The sequence below is a fragment of the Lygodium microphyllum genome, chromosome 8, assembly GCF_053477565.2.
Source record: "Lygodium microphyllum isolate KBCC chromosome 8, Lygodium_microphyllum_v1.1.10, whole genome shotgun sequence".
NCBI classification, from domain to species: domain Eukaryota; kingdom Viridiplantae; phylum Streptophyta; class Polypodiopsida; order Schizaeales; family Lygodiaceae; genus Lygodium; species Lygodium microphyllum.
The window spans coordinates 85,189,136-85,208,891 of NC_141142.1; the positions used below are offsets into that span (position 1 = coordinate 85,189,136).

The window sequence follows — 19,756 nt, forward strand, 5'->3', positions numbered from 1 at the left end:
TTGGCTGAATGATTTCAGCCCTCTGCAACTCTGTTAGCTGATCAAGTTCAGCCAAAAATTCAGTTTGCTGAGTTTTCTCAGCCTAATTCTGTTTTCATCATAAAACCAGAAATTTCCTGAAACATATCCAAGGTTTGCACAGGTATGATCTTTGAACCCTTACATACATCAGTTTTCAGCATTGCTCCCATCTCAAACAATGTATCTACATAAGACATCCCTTCATACAATCCATCTACATGCTCTTTTGCTTGCAAAATACTTGCATTCTTCAATTCTTTCTCCTTACGACCAATGTACTACCTGGTAGCTCTAGGCAAATCTGAAATTTTCTGATAACTCACTGAACTATCTGAAGAAAAACCAACAAAATTATTGGAGAAAGACTGGCTGCCAGGAGGCGAGATCTCCTCTTTTCTCCGCTCCGTACCACTAGCATCTCGCAAGACAACGGTACCTAATGAAAATCCATCTCCTTCGCAGGTAGTGATGCCTCACGCAAGGAGTCCCTGTTTCTTGGATGATTTACCCCAACAGTCATAAACTGAACAGCTTACATACCATCTTTACTACGTATCCGTGCATAAGCTGACCCGTCATCCATCACTTTCGTTTCCATTCTTGCTTCTGTAATGAAAGGCTATTCAAGAATAATCGGATAAGAGCAAGAATCCTAAACAAAGCAATGATAATCCTCTTCAACATTACCAATAGAAATTCTGATACTCGGACAAGCAGCATACATATCACTAGAAGTAGTATTGGCGGCTCTCATGCGCCAGCCATGCTCTGCATCCATAGGCTACTTGCCACTCTCATAAACACCTCGAGCAATAAGATTAATCTCAGAACCATGATCGACTAAAGCGATCAAAGGAATTTGTTTCTCTCCAATCCTTACCACCGTCTCAGTGGTTGCTCTAGCCCAATGACTTCGTGAAAAATGGCTGCGAGGAATGAGAATAGGGGTATCATCATCTTCATACTGCATAGGCTGAACTATTTTCTCCAATTGCGGATTAACAGAAGCATTCTCAACCATCACTGCATCATCATGCTCTTCCCCAAGAGCTCCATGCCACAATCCCTGTAAAGCAGGTCCTTGCATCGCATGTCGTTTCCTCCGCAAAAGATCCTGCATCTGATCCTGTATTTCTCTTCTAGCAATCCCAAGAGCTTCTCCAACAGTAAAAGTAACTTCACTATTCAAAATTCTTTCATGAAAAATCTTACTCATATCCGTCTGCATATCAAGGTCTTACAAGAGCTTGAATCCTGGCTTCTTTCTTGGTTGCCTCTTTTCTTTCATCTACTTGTCTCCCATAGGTTGTTCAGGACCTGATTGAGCTGGAGAACTTGACATAGGTGGAGCTGTAATAGGTGGTGAAACAAAGTCACCCCCTCTAGTCTTTTTGGAGGTGCTGGGACCCTCCTCATCTCTTCTTCTCTTTTCCTCAACCATGGCATCTAAACCCTGTGTTTTAGCCATATAAGCAAAAATAGAATACCTGTCAATAGGAGAATCCCATCCCGTTTCTCCTCGGATGCTAGAGCCCACACAAGTCATAGTAGATGCCTGAACTTTCCCTCTTCTCGCTATCTCCAAGGTAGAGGACCACAAAGCAGAGTCTCCATCAGATTTCTGCTCAAGCTGGACTCCATAAACTGAAGCATCTCCTCTAACACTCACATAAGCTGATCGCGCAGCCATATCATCAACAAGCTTCTTCATGCCTCCCTTACCGAAGTTTGTGTCAAGAGGAGCGCTAGTCTCTGTCAGCCATATCTTCCCATCTTGTCCCCAGAACACTACATTCTTCTTACGCGCTTCCTGAAAAGCATCACAATCTCTGCAGTGTTGGTGCTCTGTACTATCGCACCAAATACATCATCTCCCTTTTCTTTGACCAGCTGGAAAAGCAGTCGCTGGAGCAGGTGCTGCAACAGGTACTGACATAAGTTGCTCTTTTAACTTACCAACTTCAGCTTTAACTGCTTCAATCGTCAAATCTGCCAAGCCTTTAATAACATCATCTACAGATAAGGGCATTGGAGCAGCAGGAACTGGTGGATTCACAGCAAGAGGAGTAGGCTTAGGCAAAGAAGTTGCAGCAGGGGTAGAAGAAGAAGTCTCCAAGGATTTTTCAGGAACTGATCCTGTATTACAATGCAATCGTACTCTCCTGCGCTGCTTCTTAACAAGAGCATTCACAGCATCAATGGCATGTCTCCACTCGGTCTTTAAACCTGAATCAATAGCTTGATCTTCCAAAAGGTCATCCAACTTTTCCTGTAAATCAACATCAGCAGCTTGTAAAAATAACTCCACTTTCTGCATCTCCAAAGCTTGCTGCTCAGTCCCATCTAACTGATCATAGCGGCTCTCAAACTCTCGCAGAAGAGCGGTAACAGAAAATCCCTTATTAGGCATAGAAACACATGCTAAGAAATTCCTGCGATTCATAAGACCTGTATCCTCTAGGAAATATTCATCTTTTAATGCCTTCTTAAACTCTGCCCAACTTGCATGTGTTTCTTGAATTTCTGAAATTCGGACTTCAAGAGCGCGCACCACGATCCGCAAGAAGTAGCGGCTCCAAACATCTTGAGAAACCCCAAAAAACTTTATCTTTTCTTCATACAAATGCAGGTAAGTTGACACTTGCTGGCCATTAAACTGCTTTATCTCCTATTGGACAGCTTTCAAGGCATCCATAGCATCACTGTCACGTTTCGCGTGAGCTTGCTGCTGCATATAAATGGTAAATGACTGAAATAGGTTCTTCATGACATTATCATATGTCATATCTTCTTGCGAGTCTCCCATCTTGCTGAAAAGTGACGCAGCACTTTCACGTCGGGTTCACCAGAAATGTCGTAGAGTTCACGCAAGGGCTGCAGAACACGGGGTTCAAGATACAGCAATGGAAGAGACTAATAAGAAGAAAATTGAATTGCTGATGCCAAAGTACATTATCTTTCTTGTCAAGTGAGTTACATGAAGCTCATGTTCAGAAAAATCTGAACACATTCAGTTTTACATACAGATGCTTGAATTCAGTTTTTCCATTGGCACTTGATAAATTCTGCTGAGAAATAATGTCTGTGAACAAATTTTCAGGAATCCTTACAAAGTAGGAGTTTAGTAGGCCACAAAGCCTATCATTGTTGCTTCATGTTTGGAATACGAAACCCCTTCTAGTGAGTTGGAACTAACATAGATATTCATTATTTAACTTGCTCCAGCTTACTCTAACTTCAATTGCATGACATGCACTGCAAAGATATGGAGTCCTTTTCTGCATACAATATCAGACCTCCTACCTGTCCCTGCTGGCCTTAATTAACTTACAGTCACTTCTGGATATAAATATCATCTGCCTCAGCCTGGTCAAGTCCCGAACTACCACTTTGTATATAGCAAGAACTTTCAGTCCCTCTTGACATGAACATGTTCCCGAATACACAGCAACAAAAAAAAAGAAGACTCACAGAAGGTGCCTCTGTAAAGGGCTTAAGACTCCAAACATCTTGATTCTCAGGGTAGATTGGAAGCAGGCTCTGCACAAACAGATAACTTAATAGTTTGAAAGACTCCTCAACCGCTGCTCTAATGTGTGTAGAACTCCGTTCATGCACTTCATGATTACAAGAGAGAATTTTATAGATTGATCCAGAGAATGCTGATGGTTTTCTTCAAAGGTTATCTTGACAATGCTGTCAGCTAGTTCTTTCAGAAGAGACTGACTCATAGGGAAAGACATGAGGCTACTCTAACTTCCATCTTCATGCAATCCTTGGAGACTTCTTGGGATTTATAGCCTGATAAAAAACATATCTGACCAGTCAAAATCCTCCTCCACGACCTTGTACCAATATTGTGGCTTGGCCCAATCTTCCAATTCCTCACAGAGAGAGAATGCCACTGTATTTTTTGTAGAAGGTCTCAACAAGTGAGGTACACATCCAACAGTGAGAGCAAGAATAGCGGCACATCTTAGAAGAAAATGGTCCTGAATTTCAGGGGATGGCAAAGCCCATTTCAATAAATTTCTCCATAACTCAAAATTCTCACAAGCAGCAACCTATTCCAATGAAGTTCAGAGGCAAAAGATAGTTCTGATTACAGGTGCTTCTCTCTGGCTCTGGTCTCCAACTTCCCGTTTGTTACATAGCAGCACATCTGGAAATCTCCATAGTCTCTATTTCTTGCACAAGTCTTGCCATGGTTATCATTGAGTTACTGATGTTCATCGTCTTCATCTTGTCCCATTGGGCAAGGAAGTAGAAAACCTGTCTTTGTCAAAACAACTTGCTTCCTTCTCCACAATTAGAGACCATGTCTTTTTCCTGTCAAACTATCTCTGCGCACGCTCAATTTTCACTTTCTCGAAGCCAGGCGACAGATCTATTGCGAATCAATATTCAGGTCGAAAGATATTGAAACTAGGAGTGGAAGACTGTGATGCCAGTCAGCCTTAAAAACTCATTTTTGATGTGCTACTGCCTCTCGTGCTTCTGTTTCAATTCCACGCACCACATGTTGCAGTAATTGTCGTACTTCGTCACCCTGTAGCTCTCACATACTCTCTTGTCAGCTATTCTCAAGCTCCGATTCCTTCGAACTGATCAGCGTCTTCCCCTTTTGGAGCTAGCAATGATGCCGACCGATCCATCACAAGATTCATTTATGAGGACTTAGTAGAAGATGATGGAATGAAGCAGGCCCCAGCTATAGAGAGGCAAGGCTCCCCAGAGTTTGACGCGCTACCTAGCTTTGCAAGAGCTAGCCATCTATGTATGAGAGAGAGAGAGACTTCCCTATGATCAATTTAGCCATTCTGCAGCTTCCCCTTTCTGTCTTCGCCATGATGATCAGTAGGTCTTCAGTCGAGCACCATTCATGGATTCTCGTCCCCTCCTCTCCTTGCCGCACTGTTTTTTTTTTGTCCCCTGGATCCATTCTTTTCGTCATGCCGTCCTTCCTTGTTCCCCAAAACAGCCTGCTTTTCTCTTGCTTTTTCCCTCCAAAAGTGGTTCAAAACCCCCAAATTAGTTTCCCCCTCTTATGAATGAGTAAAACACAAATAGTGAAGTGCATCCATCTCTCGAATGTGTGACTGCTTATACACATGAGACCCAAACCATGAAATCCGAAACAGAGACCAATAATTACAATACTTTAAGCTATTGCACAGTAGCCATAACCAGTCCTATGCCTATGAAGCCATTACTCGCTCCGATTGCTTCACCATAACCATCCCTTCTACAAACGTATACTGGACAAGATTTAAGCACCAGCATTGATTTAGACTTTGAGGTTTATCTTTGAAGTCATGCATTGCCCCTTTGTCAGTCAGCTTTACAATGAGTAATCTGCGCATAAACTTCGACTTCAGCCTTGAAGATTGGATGGCAAAATACTCCCTCGGTGCTTCACTAGCGCTTTGCTCGCTTAAGCAGCTTTTGAGAGACTTCCTTCAACTCTATGTCATGGGAACTTTTGAACTTAGATGATCACTTCCACAAACCTTCCTTTAATTCCATAATTCCCTGCACTTTTCTTAGAGATCATCATTGAAATTATCAGCTTGATACTGTCCTTTGGCATCAGTTTTTCATATTTTTCTAACACACACACATCATGCATCCAAACAAAATCATATACATGCACTAACGGAATATATACATTGGATGCGGATTATCATAATGCATCACACACACAATGAATCACACGTAGAAAATAACACAAATGCACAACAAAAGAAATGGAGGTGTATACGACTCGGATGCGTAGCAGCACGACAACGTGTTGTTGAGCCTAGTGGCCCAGCAATACGGCCCCATCATGTACCTGCGAGGCTGGGCCGGGTCCTGTACATCGTGGTGTCGTCGGCCGCCATGGTGCGCGCCTGCTTCAAGGACCATGACCACGTCTTCGTCGAGCGCCCGCGCTACGCATATAGCCACCTCCTCATGTACCACTTCAAGGGCATGGGCTTCGCCCCCTGCGGCCCCCGCTGGTCCCTCATGCACGCACCACCTGTGCACCTCCCACCTCTTCTCCCCCAAGCAGTTCTAGTCTTTCTTGCACTCCCGAGCTGCAAAGATCTCCTCCATTATACAATCCATATGGCTCGCTCACCATAAGCACGAACCCGTCAATGTCTCTCACAAGGTCAGTTTCACGTCAAATGAACTGCCTTGTTCTCTTTTGCTGTAAAAGCCCCAAAAAGTTTAGAAAGAAAACCTAGGTTTAAGGTACAATGAATTTCGAAAAGGACCCCTTTGATAGTTTAAAGAAGGAACAATATTTTTGGTTGTAAAAATGGCAAAGACGTCATATAATTTTGTTCAAAAATCTCTCCACATTTTTTGAGTTGAAGATTTCTATATCTACTACTACCAAAAATGTCTTTTGTGAACCTTGGACAAGGTTTTCACGTTGGCAGCCAACAACATCAGCCACATGGTCATGGGGAATCGTTTCTTCGAGTGGACTAGTGCTCCCACCCCCCAAGTGGAGGAGTTCAAGCAAATGACCAATGATTTCTTTTGGCTGGTAGGAGTCTTCAACCTTGGGGACTACATCCCCTTCTTACAAAGCCTTGACTTGCAAGAATATGAGGGAAAAATGAAACAGCTCCACAAGAAACTCGACTCTTTTTGGGAGCGCACCATACGAGAGGACTCTCACCTAGAGTGTGAAAGAGGGGGGCATTTCCTTGACTTCCTTATGTCCCTTACTACTTCAACTACTCCAGAATCGTACAAGCTCAACATGGAGGAAGTTAAGGGTGCCTTGATGGTTTGTATTGAATGGTTTTCTTCTTCTCACATCTTGGAAGTTAAATTTGGATCTTAGGGTTCTTCTTATTATGGTCATCTTGATGGGCATAGTTGCATATTATATTCATCTTCACCAAAGGTTGTCTCTGTGTACATGTAGGACCTCTTCGCAGCTGGCAAGCACTGATATCATGGCAGTTTGTGTTGAATGGGCAATGACAGAGCTCCTATGTAATCCAAATGTGTTGAAGAAAGCTCAAGCTGAGCTTGATTCTGTAGTGGGAAAGAATAGCATGGTGCAAGAATCAAACATCCAATAACTCAAGTACTTGCAAGCCATTGTAAAGGAGACATTACGACTCCATCCACCGTCACCCCTTCTTGGAGCACGTGAAGCTTTAGACTCTTGTGAAATCATAGGATATTCCATACCCAAGGGCACACGTCTCATAGTCAATTCATGGTCATTGGGACATGATGAAAGTTTTTGGGAGAGACCTTTGGAATTTATTCTTGAAAGAGTCCTGCACATAAGCATTGATGTTCACGGACACAATTTTGAGCTAGTTCCATTTGGAGGAGGTAGACGCATATGCATGGGGATACCATTGGCCTTACAAGTAGGTAGGGAATCCACCATCCTCTTCTTCTACTTTTTCATCCCCTAGACTAAGGGCAAGATCATCCTCGAGGAGCTCTCCTTCTTCTTTGACCACGGCTTTGGCCACAAGAAGAGATCGGTAGAGGAGTTGATGATCAATGCCGGGATGAGCCAAACCAGGGCACTCATGGTGATGTGAATGCTTGCTGAAGCTGCATTAATTTTGAATCAATGCATAGCTTCTAAGGCTTAAGGTTTAATTTTAAAGTTGCAATGTTGAATCAATATTTTCAGCATCAAATTGCATTGAAATCCTAACTTAAGAGATATTCCCTCCTCTCACTGCCAAATCGGTAAACTTTACTTACCCTTGTTGTACTTATATTATATAGCCTTGAGAGGTGAGCCGCACACATAAGATGGTAGTCACAATAAGCGTAACCAATTAACTTGGTAGTTCCAACATGGGCACACATTTGGCATAGTTTAACTATCCCAAGGTTTAATTTCTTTGAAGAACATGAGGCACACATTTAGCATAGTTTAATTTCTTTGAAGAACATGAGGCCTACTCGTAAGCATGTACATGTTAAATGTTTATCCACTATATTAAACAATTGCCCTTCATTTCATCCCCACTAAAATCAATAGATTGCATGCTATCCTTTTTCCTATAAGATTTGCTAATGTGAAGGGTTCCTAATCTATAAGAGATCTAATTCATATTCTCCAGAAACGATATGTACATGTGGACTAATGTATTGCATCTTACTCTCACACATGTACAAATTGCCCCAAAGACCTTGTACCCTAGTTCTTATCCTAAGGTACTTGAAAGTGTGTGTACAAATGCATCTACAATGTGTGAAAGTATTTGCACTCTTTTCCAAGAATCGTGCAAATTTGGCCTTATATATTACCTAAGTGCATAAGGTAATCATCTGCTTCAAAGGTCTAAGTAATTGAGTGGATAAGGTGTTCTTTTAGTAAAATGCTATGAGCCATAACGACATGGGATGGCCATTTTCTAGCTTGCCATCCTAGACCTAGCTTATCCTCAAACCAACCCACATCCCAATTCCATCCACTTATAAGAGCCCTCTTTGATGGTGACAAAGGAGGGCAATTCTAGTCCACATCCCCATTCCCATTCCCATTCCCAGAACCATCCACATCACTATGCTGTGAGCACTAAGTAGTAGAGTGTGATGGTGGTATAGTGTTTAAGTATTATATAATCATGTGCTAATGCTACCTAGAGTGATTCATGAGTGCCTAATGTGGCCTAAATTGCTGAGTGAGGTTATTGTCATTAAAAAATGAAGTTCTCAATGTGGTCAGAGAGTGCCTCGTGATCAAGGGTAAGAGAGTGGAGATGGTAAAGTGAGTTGAAATAAAGTGCATGATTGTGCAACTACGTGACTATGTGATTGAGTATGTGCATGTGGAAGAGTGTGCTTGAATTTTTGCCTAATTAAACATGTGGCCAAAGTGCTCCAAGTAGTTAGGACGATGTGCTTCAAGTGATCAAGTTCTCCAATGTGGCTAAACAATCATGTGGCCTATCTACATAGTAGTTGAGTGGACTAAGGTGCTTAAGTGGTTGGGTGAAAAAGGCAATGTGTGGTCTGCATGATGAAGAGGGCAAAGACAGTGTGGTTCAAGGGTACTAACCAATGTGGTGAATGCTCATGCATAGCCATGGTTGATGCAAATATATACCCATACAATATTGAGAGCTTGTAGATATGTTGCAAGATGAGACTCATGTAGGTACTTATGATATAGGGGAGATGCCATGTAAACCTCAACCTATAGCCAAGTGAGAAAAATGCTACTCGATGCAATGGGAACAACACTCCACTCGTCAATAAGCTAGTTACTTGTGCACAAGTGAGAGATTCAACTTCTTCAACTAATCTTGCTAATTCTTAGTCCCTTAAGATAATCTATGAAGTATGTGGTGTAATATTTTAGTGGTTCACTACACCAATACTTCAACCATTACTTTGCTACTATGATCATAGACCATGTGTAAGAATCAACTCCATGGTATCAGAGCGATGATTGCAATGGAAAATTGAGCCAAATTAATTACAAAAGCATATTATAACTAGCAAACAGTGTAAATGAGGATGACTCAATCGCACTCAAAATGATTAGTTCTAACATAAGCCTCAAGTTAGCTCTAATATTTTATTTTTAATATTATAATTACAATTAATTAATGAAAAATTTAATGAATATGAATAAAATAAAAGAAAATAGAGACAACAATGCACTCTAAATAGATGAGTACAATCGCTTTAAAGCTAAAGCATATAAATAGCTTTATGTGATAACAGTCTCCATAATAGTAATAATTTCACATTGCACTCCACTAGTGATCAATATTACAATCATTACATCTCTATACTTGTCTAGTTATTTGCTCACCAAAAGTAAAACAAATTAATTGCCATTATCGTCTGTTTAGCACAATATGATCATCATCACACATATAAAAAGTTAGAATTGTACTACAACTAGGTCAAAATTAATGAGAATCCACAAAATGACTAAATACAACTTATTTTTATAGAAGTAACACATGATGTATAAGCCTATCTTACTCTCTATATTCTTTACCTTAAATTAGAATTAGACTCAATATATACTAGGCTTATACTACATTAAAGGTTAGTGTTAGGGCTAGGCTCGTAGTAAGGTAGAGCTTAAGCTTAGGCTTAGATTTAGATTGGATTAGTTATATAGGCAAGGTATATGCATAGGCTCCTCATACAGACAAACTAATAGAGGCTATAGAGTGGCTAGACATAGGTATGTCTAACATAAATATACAAGGGGTAGGCATAGGGTACACATATGGCAAGCTAGGAAAATACTAGGCATACTATAAGCCAATCCTATGTGTATACATAGTCTAAGCATATTCTAGGAAGAGGTTAGACATAGGGTAAGCATATGCTAGGAGCCAACGCCTAACACAACCCTATCCTATTCTATGGTTACCTTGTGCCTAGAAAATGCAAGATATAAGTTGTATTCTTATGCATATCATATAATGTTCCTACTTTATATTATCGAGCCAATGCCTAACCTAGCATGTGCTTATCCTATGCCTAATGCATAAGCTAGGCTATATATAAGCTATGGATAGGCTAGACTAAGCATAGGTTACACAAACTAGTGAGTATAGCTATAAGTGTGGAATCGAAAGCTTAGCTCATAAGTGAGTAATATACAAATGTAAATTTAAAATAAACTAATATTTATTTACTAGTTTTACCTAGCAAAATCGTGAGTCTACGTTAACTTGGAAGATTATCCATAATTTCCTAGTTAGATGATAGTACTTGCTAGTTATGACTAGTGAAAAAAAATAATCCTAGTTATGTTGATATTGTTACTAGATATAAAATAACTTACTAGATAATGTTACTAGATAAGGCTTCAACTTTCCAGATACTATCTAGAAAAAGGGATTTACTAGTTAGAAGAGATTCATGATGACAAAATTATCTAGTTATAACTAGAAAATTCTACATTCTTCCTAGTTTGGTTGCTATTCTTCCTAGTTATAGTGTGAACTTTCTATATAGTAAGTGGTCTAGAGTTTGTTGTGAATATGCCATAGAATTTTTTTAAAAATATGTGAATCGTTTCGAAGTTGCAAGGTGCTGCTTGCTTACGAGATCTCTCTCTCTCTCTCTCTCTCGGCTGTGGAAATGGTTGGGACTTGGAACTCTCTCTCTCTCTCTCTCTCTCTCTCTCTCTCTCTCATGTTCACCATTTATGGAGTGGTTTACAGTTACTTATGAAAAGCCTGTAGTGTGCTCTCTCTCTCTCTCTCTGGCTAGACTCCACAATGAATGATCTTCTGTCAAGAAAGTTCACGAGTATGCTGAGCTATGTGAATCTGCGGAAAGATGACCTAGACCTGGAGGCGGGAGCTGTCGTACGGGGAACAGAGATGGTGGCCATCGACCCCAACGACAGGAAGTTCCGCGAAGCAGTGGGTCTCGTCAACCAAGAGCTGGATAAGGTCAAGCTTCTCTTCACGGACCTGCAGAGAGCCAACAACGAGAGCAAGACGGTCGTTCGATTGGAGGACATGAAAGCTCTGCGGCAGCGCACTCATCAAAGCGCGTGTGCAAGAACTCAGCGAGGCCAACCTCGCAAACCGCAGGATCCCCGGCTGCGGGCAAGGCTCCTCTGTCGATCGCATGCGCGCGTCACAAATGGTGGGACTGGGCCAGATCCCAGAGCTTCATGCACAAGTTCTATTCCGTCAGGGAGAGGGTCACGGCTCAGTACAGAGAGACTGTGGAGAGGAGGTATTTCACCGTGACAGGCCAGCACGCAGATGCGGCCACGATCGACTACATGATTGACACGGGGCAGAGTGAGACGTTCTTGCGGACGGCCGTGCAGGAGCAAGGGAGAGGCCAGATTCTCGACAGCATGAGGGAGATGCAAGAGAGGCATGAGACCGTGAAGGAGATCGAGAAGAGCCTGCTAGAGCTGCATCAGATCTTCCGGGACATGCAGGTCCGGGTTGAAGCCCAAGGGGAGACGCTGAACGATATCGAGGGCAATGTCAATCGTGCCAACTCTTTCATCAAGGACGGGACAGTTGAGGTGACAAAGGCTAAGGAGTATCAATCTCGCTCGCGTAAAATGGAAGTGCATAGCTATCCTAATCTTGCTCCTCGCGATCCTCATAATTCTGGTGGCCGTGAAGTTTATACGATCCTCCAGCTAACAAGAACGAACATTTCGATTGCATGAGAAGCTCGGGCTTACATTAAACTTGATCCATATTACCTTCAAACGGTCAATGGATTAGGCAAAACACAAACATGTGCCTATCGTCTAGCAGCAAACGAAACTAGACGCTTGAAAAAAAGGGATATGGTATGTAAAAGGACCTCTTAGTTGTGATGCAAGTGCACTCATTACACACTCAATATGGTACAGAAAGATAACACGATATGTGAGCTCAAGGTATATTCTTGTATTATTCAATCAAAGAAGCGGAACAACATAGACACATCCCAAGACTACACCTTTGTGACGCCGCACATAAGAGCGTTCATCACTGGGTATAGGGAATCACACGTAGAGTAGAAACAAGGCAGGGCTTTGAGTCACTACTATTCCCTATATAAGTATTTCCGGTGATAACGACATGGTATAGCTACAAAGCCCTTACACTCACCCCCGCCTACTGGGTTGCTGTCCTCAGCAATCTAAGGGTAGTGCTTTATTTGACCCATCCGAAGTCTTAACACAACTTTTTCTATCAAGGTGGTCAGTGTCTACCGGTCTATGTGACCTTGGGGTCTTAACACATTCTATACTATCAGACTGGTCAGTATCTACCGCACTAAGACTTGGGGGTCTTAACACAACCTTTTCTAGCAAGCTAGTCAGTGTCTGCCCATCTAGACTTCTTTAGGGCTCTATTAGAGTTATTGATGTTGGGATTACCATGCGAATCCACCCTCGACTCAATTACATTTGAGGAGTGGAGGCGTTCTGGGTCTATGATTGAGAACCGCTTGTTTGTTGGAGAGGCTGCTCAAGGGGCATTGGAAGGAGTAGTGGGGTTCTCCTTGAGTTCAAAGGGCGAAGGCGTCTTTATACAAGCCTTCGCTTATGAAATTCAACTGGCATCCTTGAGTGGACGACCGCGCCACTTGGTGAGGTACTCGAGGTATCCTCTTTGTTCCCGGTGTTAGAGAAATGCTTCTGCTTCAAAAGGACTATTGGAATGGAGCATTGCTACACGTTGTCCCCATTGGTTGTCAGGATAGAACCTGCATAGAAGACGAGCATGAAAAGCATTATGGACACATACACTATCTGGTAGGTCGAGTTTGTAGGTGACTTCGTTTAGCACTTGAGTGATTTTGTAGGGTCCATAGTAGCGGTGGTTAAACTTAGGAGTCATGTTCTTGGGGAGTGACATATTCTTAGAGAGCTGACTAGGACCATGTCTCCTTTGGTGAATAGTACGGCCTTCCTCTTTTTGCTAGCTTGCTCAGTCATAGTGATTTTTCTTTGTTCTAGGCTCTGCTTGGCCATCGCATTTCGATCTCTCCATTTCTTCAGGAACTCCTCTGTATCTTGATCTTCCGCTTTGGCCGCTCTAGACGCTAAGGCCAGTCGGGTAACAACTTCTTTTCCTATGGCCAATTCAAAGGGGGTGCAACTCGTTGCCGAGTGGACGGAGTTGTGGTAGTGGAATTCTAAGACATCAAGGTACAAGGCCCAATCTTTTTTGTCCACTCGGGCATAGCTTTTGAGTTAATCTTCAATGCCTTGCTTGACTCATTTTGTTTGTCCATCGGTTTTAGGGTGGAAGGATGAGGAGAATCTCAACAGTGTTTTCACAGCCTTTAAGAGTTCCTTCCACATGTTGCTCATGAATCTTCCATCTCTATTTGATACTATAGCCAAGGGGAAGCCATGAGTTTGAATACATGTGTGAAGAAGTGGTGGGCTACCTCCTTAGCGTTCAGTGGTGGTTTGGTCGGGATGAAGTGGGCTTGCTTGGAGAAATAGTCCACCACTACAAAGATGATTGTGTATCCATGGGACTTGGGAAGCTCCACAATGAAATCCATATTGATAACATCCCATAGCCGATTTGGTACAAGAAATGGTTGTAGTAATCCTGCTAGCTTTGAGCGTGGTGCTTTTATAAGTTGGCAAGTGGGGCAGGTTTTGATGTAGTTGATGACTTCCTCCTTCATGTTGGGCCAAAAGAATTGCTTCCTAAGGGTCTCCAAGGTTTTGCCTTGCCCTTTATGTCCTCCAAGTTTGCCATCATATATTTCATGGAGGATGAGTTTCTTCAACTCCAAATTTTCGGGGATATATAATCTCTTACCTACAAATAGGATATCCTGCTCAAGGGTGTACATTCCATGCACGGTTTTGTCAACTTCCACATCTTGGATAATTTTGTGCATCTCGTGGTCTTGTTCCAAGGCCTCCTTGACTAAATCCATAAAGTTGCTTCTGACCACACTAACAGCTTTCAAGTTAGCTTTATGGCTCAAGGCATGTGCTATCTTGTTGGTGGAGCTAGGGTTGTGTTTAATCTCCAGGTCAAATTCTGCTAGGAAGTCTAGCCAACGAGCTTGCTTTGCCGATAACTTGGGTTGTGATTGAAAGTATTTGAGAGAGATATTGTTTGTGAAGACTATTGTGTACTTTTCTTGAACATAATGCTTCCATTTCCTGAGGCAGTGGATGACTGCTAGCATTTCTTTCTCATGTGTACTCCACCTTGTTTCAGCATTGTAAATTTCTTCGACTCATAAGCTATGGGGTGGAGTTCTTGCACCAGTACACCTCCTATGCCATAATCAGATGCATTTGTGGATATTTCAAAGGGTTTGGTGAAATTCACTACCTCCAAGATGGGAGTTTGACTCATGCATTTCTTCATCTGCTCAAAAGCTTCCTGTTGCGCACTCCCCCACATAAAAGAGTGATCTTCTTTGGTGAGGTGGGAGAGGGGGGCAGTGATGAGGCTGTAATCCTTGATGAACCTTTGGAAAAATACTATGAAGCGGTGGAACCCCTTCACTTCTCTTATAGTTTTCAGTACAGGCCATCTTTGGACAGCTTCCACTTTCTTAGGATCCACTATGATACCATCTGCTTCTACAATAAAGCTTAAGAATTTCAACTCTTTCACTGCAAACTCACATTGTTCAGGTTTGGCATATAATTGATGTTGCCGCAGTTTCTGAAAGACCAGGCGTAAGTTTTGCTTTTGTTCCTCTAAGGTTTTGCTATAGACTAGGAGATCATTAATATAGATAATGACAAAGACATCTATCTCGGGTCTAAAGACTCCATCCATGAGGCCACAAAATGTGCCTGGTCCATTACTTAGGCTGAATTCTAAGACTAACCACACAAAACTACCACAGCAGGTGTGAAAGGTTGTTTTAGGGATATCTTCTTCTGCTATGTGGATCTGATGGTAACTTAATCAAAGGTCTATGCAGCTAAAGTACTTGGCTCTATGTAATCTATCTAAGAGGTTCTCCGCTAGGGGCATTGGGTATTTGTTTTTCATGGTGATTTTGTTAAGGGCCGTATAATCTACACAAAGTCTAAGTCCCCCATCCTTCTTCTTGACAAATAACACTGGGGCACCAAAGGGGGATTTACTAGGGCAGATGAAACCTTGTTCCTCTAATTCATGTAGCTACTTCTTCAGTTCCATGCTCGGTGTGGTTCATGTGGTAGGGTGCTCGGGCCGGTGGGGCAGATCCTAGAATCAATTCAATCTTATGATCAACATCTCGCCTAGGTGATAGGCCCTTGGGTAGCTTCGTTTGCATTACATCTTTGAATTCTTCAAGTATCTCTGCCACTTCTATGTTGTTCCTCTGATGATTATGCTTCTTGCCATCTTCTTGACCAATGGGTCGGATCATACATAAGTAGATCACATCTCCTTGCTTGATTGATTTCTCTACCTGCTTGGCACTACACGTCATGATGCGTGGCCTAATAACAGTTCCTTGGACCGGTGTTGCTTGGGTTGGGCCTCTTGGTTGATTTACACTTGGCTTCACTATTTGGCAAGAGACTCCTGACTTATTCTCCTTCATTTGCACTTTGATTGGGGTCCTGCTAGGTAATTGCATTCTTTCGTAGTGTACTCTAACGCCTTCTCCTTACATATCTAGCATCATCTCATTTACTCCTTTCCCAAATATCACAATGACATATTTATCATAGAATTCCAAGCCTAGGATCACTTCAATATCATCCATGGGGATTACTAAGAAGTTGAGTTTTGCTTTCCATTTTCTAGCTTCTACTTGCAATGCAAAGAATTTTTTCACTTCCTTGGCCTCTCCTTGTGCAAATGTTATTGTTAATCCTTCTGGGGCCTTAGATAGTTTCAATCCATGTTTAACTGCGCACTCTCGGGTAATGAAATTGTGAGTGGCCCATGTATCCACCATGATGGCTTGATTTCCTTCGCTCACTCTGCCTTTGATGTATAGGTGGTGGACTATTACTACTCGGGCCGCCATGCATTGGGGTCAAACGCTGACTATCCCCACCCTTGGGTGATCCATGCTTTCATCACTTCTGCTTGGGATTTCTTGGATACATAGTGGTTGTGGTTCTTCTCCTCCATATACGCTAGTGGTGCTCACCCTCGACCCGCTTGATGAGGTTGTATCTTCTACAAGACATCTATTTTGGTAGTGTGGATCTCCGCATCTGGAGCATGTGATCTCAATGGAAGAACCTGGGGGTCTCCATCATGTTGTATTTGATCTTGCGGGTCCATATGATGCACTGGGAGTTGGCCTTTAATGGTTGTTTCCCCATCTTCATGTTGCTCCTCTTGGTACCAACGTGGATTGCGACGCGGCATTGTAGTGTTGGGGGTTTGGCTCTATGTGTCTATGAATGGTCTTTCAGGGGCATTGGGCCTCAGCTTCCATGAGTTGTTGTTGTGGTCAGTGGTGTCATCAGCACGGGGAAGCCGCATCTCACATGTGGTGGTGGTGGTCGTGCCATAGGGGGAGCCGCGTCACATCTTCACACAGTGGGTGGTGTCCAGGTCGGGACATCACGTCGAGGCCGACACGATGAGGGACGTTGCGATGGGGGTCGACACTATGCGAGGCGTCATGATGCAGGATGTCACGACGTGGGTCGTTACAACTTCATTCTCTTCAAGGAACTGGATCTTCTCTCCTACTTCAATGAGCACTCCTTCACTACGAGCAAGAGTTGCTTTGATACCAAGTGTAATGCACCTACACTCGTTACACGCACTCAACATGGCATAGAAAGTTAACAAGATATGTGAGCTCAAGGCATACTCTTATATTATTCAATCAAAGAAGCGAGACAACATAGACACATCCCAAGACTACACCCTCGTGACGCCGCACATAAGAGGGTTCAGTACTGGGTATAGGAAAACACACGTAGAGTGGAAACAAGGCAAGGCTTTGAGTCATCACTACTCCCTATATAGGTGTTTCCGATGATAACGACATGGTATAGCTACAAAGCCCTTACACTAGTGAGGAAAGGGAACTCTTGAAAACAAAAAGGACATGTTGTATAAAGGACATCCTAGTGAGAAAAGAAAACTCTTGAAAACAAAGAGGACATGTTGTATAAAGGACCTCCTATTAAGGAAAGAAATTTATAAACTTTTGGAAACAAGCTAGTTAGAAAACATGGTGGATGACTAATTTTTTTCCCTTTGAACGAGCACATCTAATAAATTCACGATTGCCCAATTATGAGATATGGGCAAAATCAAGTTGTGATGGAAGCAATGGTGATGTGACAACATTGGAATCAAACATCCTAAACTTGAAAACAAAATATGGGTGAATGAAATTGAAGCCAAAGAAAATCAGATGCATCCTAGGTACACACAATTTCTTTTACAATTTCAAGATTGTTTTGCTGTTGATTTACCACCTGGCTTACCACCTATATGTCCCAAATATCACAAAATAGACCTAATTCTTGGATCACAACCACCATGTAAAGCACCATATAGACATAACCAAATTGAAGAGAAAGAAATTGAAGCCCAAGTTGAAGAATTGTTAACCCGAGGACTCATTAGACCCAGTAGTCCTCCATTTGGTGCACCTATCCTATTAGTAAAGAAGAAAAACAATACCTATAGGATGTGCATTGATTATCATGCCTTAGATAAAATCACTATTAAGAATAGATATCTGATTCCTAGAGTAGACGATCTTATGGACAAACTACAAGGATCTACAATATTTATCAAGATAGATCTTAACTCTGGATGCCATTAAGTACGATTGGACACATCTGATATTTTCAAAACTACATTTAGAACGCAATTTGGAAACTATGAATTCCTTGTTATACCTTTTGGTTTAACTAATGCACCAGCCACATTCAGTCTTATGATGAATCGCATATTTTTGAAGCATCAGCATTGTGTCATTGTTTTCTTTGATGACATATTGGTTTTCAATAAGAATGAGAACGAGCATTATGAACATTTATCCTTGGTTTTCAAATTATTGAAAGAGAATCAATTATATGCTAATCCTGAAAAGAGTGATTTTTTCGAAACACAAATTGAATACCTAGGACATTGTTTCATCTGACGGTATTAAAGTTGACCCTAAAAATATAGAAGCAATTTTGAATTGGCCCATACCTAAAAATGTGTATGAATTATGTTCTTTCTTAGGTCTTGCTAGCTTTTACAAAAAATTTATGAGAAAATTTTCATTGCTTGCATTACCTTTGACAAAATTATTAAAGAAATACATTGTGTATCATTGGTCTGACAATCAACAAAAGTCCTTTAATTTACTAAAACATGCTTTAACTCATACTCCTCTATTGCAATTACTTGACTTCAATAGAGCATTTTTCCTAGTAGTCACTGACGCTAGTGGATCTAGAATAGGAGCAGTCCTTATGCAAGATTCCCATCCGATAGCCTACTCTAGCTACAAACTTAAACCCTCTGAACTTAAGTATTCTACCTATGATAAGGAATTGCTAGTTATAGTATAAGCTTTACATCAATGGAAACACTATTTAATGGGATATGAATTCATGATCAAAACTGACCAACAAAGCATTAAAGATCTCCTTAGTCAACCACAAATATCTGACCGACACATTAAATGGGCTGCTTTTATTCAAAGTTTTCATCCACTCATACAATATCAACCTAGAAAAGAGAATGCTGTTGTCGATGCTTTAAGTAGAAGACCAACTATTCATAATATCGTTGTGATATCTTTTGACTCTCTTCTCCCTATGAAAGACCCTTATGACCAAGACCCTAGTTTTCAAGCTGATTGGAATAAATTAGTTGCAAATAAGTGGATTCCCATTGATTCATTGTCTTACATTGATGGATTTATGTTCTATGAAAAAATATTATGTGTAGCTTTTCCATTTCGATCATTTGTTTTGCATGAAATTCATTGTCCCCCATACCAAGGCCATAGAGGAATTATTTCTACTTTGCATACACTGATTGAAGATTTTTATTGTCCGCACATGGAATCTGATGTATCTAACTTTGTATCTGAATGTTTAATTTGCAAAAGAGTTAAACGACACCATGGTAAACAATATGGTTTATTAATGCCTTCACCAATTCCAAAATGACCATGGGAATAGATCTCAATGGATTTTATCACTGGTTTGCCTAACACTAAAGCTAAACATGACATGATTTGGACTATTGACCATAGGTTTAGCAAACAAGCATATTTCATTCCACATGCAAGAAAACGTTAACTACATCTCAAGCTACTCAATCATTCTTGAAAATTGTTTTCA

At 41.5% G+C, this 19,756-nt stretch overlaps 1 pseudogene; it reads left to right on the forward strand.

Moving 5' to 3' along the window:
• The first annotated feature begins 11,258 nt into the window (after positions 1–11,258).
• Positions 11,259–12,155, forward strand: LOC148032527 (syntaxin-124 pseudogene; annotated as a pseudogene).
• Positions 12,156–19,756: the final 7,601 nt, after the last annotated feature.